Below are 5,247 nucleotides of genomic sequence, written 5' to 3' on the forward strand. Positions count from 1 at the left end.
TTGAAAATAAAACTCAACTTCCCTCCCTCAAACCTGTTCCTCCTTAAGGCTGTCCAAGACATTATGATCCTTCTACTTATGCAAGTTCAAAACCTTGAATGCTAACTTTAATTCTTCATTCTTAATCACCTTATATATTCATTCAACAATTATATCCTGTCATTTCTATCTCCATAATTCTTCTTTTATTCATTCATCATCTGAGATCAGGTCACCATTACCACACTGATGAGCATTTCAGGTAATAATTTATATTATAGTTATTTTTGATGTTATCTTATACCCTTGCTAGAATTTAAGTTCAATTAAAGGGGAAGAGGACAAGCATATATGCCTAGTGTGTGCCATTCATTGTGCAAGGTACTTCACACATTATATAATCAGAAAGACAATCATGTGAGAAAGACGTTATTATGATCCCTATTTTATAGTTAAGGAAACTGATGTAGAATAAAGGTAAATGACTTGCCTAGGATCACACTACTAGTAAGTGTATGAATGAGGTTGATAGTGGTTCCCAGTACTCTCTCTTCTCTCTCTCTCTCATTCTCTCTCTCTCTCTCTCTCTCTCTCTCTCTCTCTCTCTCTCTCTCTCTCTCTCTCTCTCTCATTCTTTAAAAAAAATTATTTACTTATGACAATGGGGTTAAGTGACTTGCTCAAATTCACACAGCTAGGTAATTATTGTCTGAGGTCAGAGGTCAGATTTGAATTCAGGTTTTTCTGATTCCAGGGCTAGTGCCCTATCAACTGGGCCACCTAGCTCTCTCTCTCTCTCTCTCTCTCTCTCTCTCTCTCTCTCTCTCTCTCTTTCTCTCCTTCTCTCTCTCTTTCTTTCTTTCTTTCTTTCTTTCTTTCTTTCTTTCTTTCTTTCTTTCTTTCTTTCTTTCTTTCTTTCTTTCTGGTTTTTATGAGTTAATGGAGCTAAATGACCTGTTCAAGGTCCTAAAACTAGTGAGTATCAAGAGTCTGAGGTCTGAGGTCAGATTTGAACTCAGATCCTCCTGACCTCATTACTTGTGCTTGATCACCTAACTGCCCCTACCCAATAGGTATTTAAATAAATTCTTATTGAATAAGTGAATTAATAAATGAATAAGAATCAAGACTTTTCTGGAAATAGAATGTGGAATCTAAATAAATACTGATTTCATTATCACTGCAGGTAATGTTTGTCTTTCATTTGGGAAGAAGACCACAATATCAGGGAGGTGATGCCAATCCTGTGAATTGGATTTGAGTGAAATGTATGGCCATACCCCCCTAAATTCACCTGATCTTGTCTGACCTTGGAAGCTAAGCAGGGTCGGGTCTGATTATCACTGCAAGTATATAAGAAGAAACTACAGGGCTCCTTAACAAAATTTTGAGTAAGTTATTCAGCTTTTACTTGTGTTTGGACAAGATGATTCAGAAGCTCCTTTCATTCCTATATTTCTGTATCTGTTGCTTTTCATAAATGTAAAAAAAATCCATTAGATATGATTAGAGAAATCAGTCATTGAATGGAATGAATTATTTCATTATAATAAACTGAATCATGTGTTTCATGGAAAATTCCTTTAGCAAGAAATTGATCCTTGTAATGCATTTTCATCACTAATTACCAGAAGTTTAATTGTAGAAGAATTTAGTGGCAATAATTAGCTTTTTTTTAGGGTTTTTTTTCTACAAGGCAAATGGGGTTTAGTGGCATTCCCAAGTCCACACAGCTAGGTAATTATTAAGTGTCTGAGACCGGATTTGAACCCAGGTACTCCTGACTCCAGGGCCGGTGCTTTATCCATTGTGCCACCTAGCCGCTTTTAAAAGAATAAGACATTTTAAAATTTCACTGCAATGACTTATTGCGACATTTTCACATGTCTTTTTTATATTTAATTCATTTAGAAATGATGAATTTAAACATATATTCATGATTTAGTACTTATATTTTCATTTTGAAAAGCGGCATAAACAAATATAGGGCAATGAAATGACCTGAAATTGAAATCCCAATCTAAAACATCATAGCGTTGTTCTAATAATCTTCATTATGATATTATAGTGTTGTTTGAGATGATCTGATACATCCTCATGTTCCAGTTTAGAGAATTAATATCCAGATTTCTGAAGTGACTTCCCAAGGTCATCTAAAGTAAGTACTTAGCCAAAACTTCGTTTGAACTCTGATCCTTTGGGAATACATCCAGTACCCTTTACTCAAGACTATATTTCTTTTTTTTATATTCATAAATGTTTAATGGCTGAATCAAGTTCTGGGGGTGACCAAGGATGAACTGATGGCACATCTCCATACAACGGAATCCTCCAAGTGCATTGTTTTAAATATGGCTACAGATGTAGTACTAATGGTACATCCCTAAACTGGACTCTCCAAGTGAATATACCACTGCTATTCACATACTAAGAACATGTCTGCAATCTTTCCATTCAACAGGTCTTCAGGAGATCCTATCTCCAACTGAACTCCAGCAGGGATGGGATGACTTTTACTGAAGTCCTTAGACAATACACTGAAATGCCTTTCAACAAGTGAAAGGCAGCATTTAATGAAATCATTGTAATTTAATTTACTTATGCACAAAGTTAGAGAACTTAAGATGGACTCAATAGGACTGCCCTTTGGACAGGCTGGGCCCTAACCTCCCCACCAGAACAATTCCCCCACCCCCCCAAAACCCGTAACAGGTAAAAGTCATATGAAATTATTAAGTAGGCTTTCTCCAGAGTTTGGTGAAGGAAGCCAGATTTAATTAAAACTTTTCTAAGACGTGGGGCACGGGCCCCTAGCCCTGGCTTTAAAAAAAAAAGTTGCCTAAATCTTTTAAAATAAACATTCAAGTGTGACAGCTTGGTGGTGACCAAAACAGAGAGAAGGGAGATTTCTTATCTAACCCCAAGCCTACCTAATCTGCATAATTTCTCTATTGGAACAGCCATTCATGATCGAAATGCTCAGGGCCATGAGAACAATTAAATAGGGCCGTTATGGTACACGTACAAAAAGGAAAGGAGTCTCCTGGGCTGCTTCGGACAATAAATAAGGCGGCGGCGCGGCTACTGGCTGGTGGCCTTCTGCAGGTAGGCTATCAAGTCGGCCCACTCGCCCTTCTTCTTGATGCCCGCGAAGATCATCTTGGTGCCCGGGATGTACTTCTTGGGGTTCTCCAGGTACTCCATCAAGGTGTCCTCGCCCCAGGTGATGCCTTTGTTCTTGTTGGCGTCATTGTAGGAGAAGTCGGCGGCCTGGCCCGTCTTGCGGCCGAACAGCCCGTGCAGGTTGGGGCCGGTCTTGTGCTTGCCGCCCTTCTTCACCGTGTGGCACTGGGCACAGTTCTGCATGAAGATCTTCTTGCCCTTCTCCACGTCCCCCATGGTGGCCCAGTCCCCGGGTCGGCCCGCCCTGCCCGGCGCTGCCTCTCAAGACTATATTTCTAAATGCAATACTTAAATATTATGTTTTCAATATTCAATTCGTTCCTGTACTTAGACTTTTACCAAACTCATGGGAGTTTCCACAGTTTTTTACCAAAGTGAGGGTAGTGATCTGTGGCTTTAAAAAGGTTTTTCACATAGATATTAAAACAGAGAAAAATGAAAAGACAGTCAGATGGGGTAGGTAGTGGTGCTATTGATGACTATTTAATTTTCAATGCCTTAGTTAATATTAATGAAAAGATTTCTTTTATTCTTTTTTTCAAGGGGAAGAAACATGATTTCTCCCTTGCTTCTTTTCTTTAATAAGTTATCAGCATTTCATGGCAATTGATAGTACTTTGAAGGTTCACTGTCCTTGCTAAGTAGTTCCATAGGAACTAAGTGAAAAACTTTAATTTTCCAGAATTCAAATAAGTCTCTCAATTGACCATGAGCAAGTAGAAAAAGACTTGAGTAGAACAAAGCAGAACAACTCCTAAGTAATATTTTGCAATTGTAAAATTCAGTTCAATTTTGGCTTAAAAGTTCATTAAAATGACAACATCTGTTCCTCATCCCAACTCTTCATATTAATAGACAGGATTTGACTGGCTTGGCTGTTATTTTCTACAGAACAAGTATCCAGGGTTATCCCAGCTCTCTGAACTACTGAGAGGGGCTTCATCCATCATGGTTAATCAACTTGCAAAATTGTTATTCGTGTGTATAGTGAATGTTCTTTTAGTTCTGCTTAATATCTGTTCCTGTGATTCATTCCATACTTTGAAGGAGGATAATTTTAGTAAATAGACCACGAGATCTGTTCTGGACATGTCACATTTGAAGTGACTATGTGATGTCCAGGAGATGTCAAGTGGGCAGTTGCAGACATGGGACTGGAAACTAAAAAAGTAGGATTGAATATATAGATCTGGGTGACTTCTATATAGGGATGACATATTAATACATGGGAGCTAATGGAATAACTCAGAAAGAATAAACAGAGAAATGATGAAGGACCAGCCTCAGAAGAGATGCCCTTTGATGCTGATCTGTTAATAGATGATGAGAAGGATCATTGACAAGCAGGAAAATGATTCATTAAAAAGTCTGACAAAAACAGAAATGCTTGTTTTCTAGGGTTCTGTAGGTTTTCAGTTCTTCCAAGTGGTATGATCTTAGAAGTGTTCACTACTCTCCAGACCTTTGCTCTGGTCGGTGAGTAACCACAGGATCTCTCTTCTGACCATAAACTGTTAGAGGCAGGTTCTCCTTCCCATTCAGCTACAAATTCTCCCTGTTTCTGCACCTGAGAGCCAGGACTGTGACTCAGAACTGAGTATAGGCAAAGAAGCCGAGTCTGACTCCAGTGCCAGATTGTAGGGGGTCTCCAAATTCTTCTGACCGGCTGTTCATCTTCTGGTGGGTTGAGCATTCTGGAAGCAGCTGCTACTGCTACTGGTTTGGTGACTCCCAAGGCTACTCCTGGTTTACTGGGACTAGATCTACATTGGTTCAACCTTTGCGGGGCTGTTCTCAGTCTGGTGTAACAGATCTTTCTGGCCAACCTTCTAAATTGTCTTTCGGGTCTCTGGGCTGAGAGCTCTGGACACAGCCACTGCTTTTACTGATGCAGTCACCCTGAGATCTGCCCTTGGATTACTGGAACCTGGTTTGGGCTGTCATGACCCATGTTAAATAAACAACACTCTCCTCTTAGTCTGGTGCAAGTGACCTTAGCTTAAGGTCTCCAAGCTGTCTTGGGCTAGAACCATCTTTTTTTGTGGTTTCTGCCTCTCTAGAATTTGCTTAGAATCATTATTTAAA

General features: G+C 39.3%; 1 pseudogene; it reads right to left on the reverse strand.

Annotated features, from left to right (window-relative positions):
- Positions 1-2,992: 2,992 nt before the first annotated feature.
- LOC141511076 (cytochrome c, somatic pseudogene) lies at positions 2,993-3,378 on the reverse strand (annotated as a pseudogene).
- Between the last annotated feature and the right edge of the window lie 1,869 nt (positions 3,379-5,247).

This window comes from Macrotis lagotis, chromosome 2 (genome assembly GCF_037893015.1).
Source record: "Macrotis lagotis isolate mMagLag1 chromosome 2, bilby.v1.9.chrom.fasta, whole genome shotgun sequence".
NCBI lineage: Eukaryota > Metazoa > Chordata > Mammalia > Peramelemorphia > Peramelidae > Macrotis > Macrotis lagotis.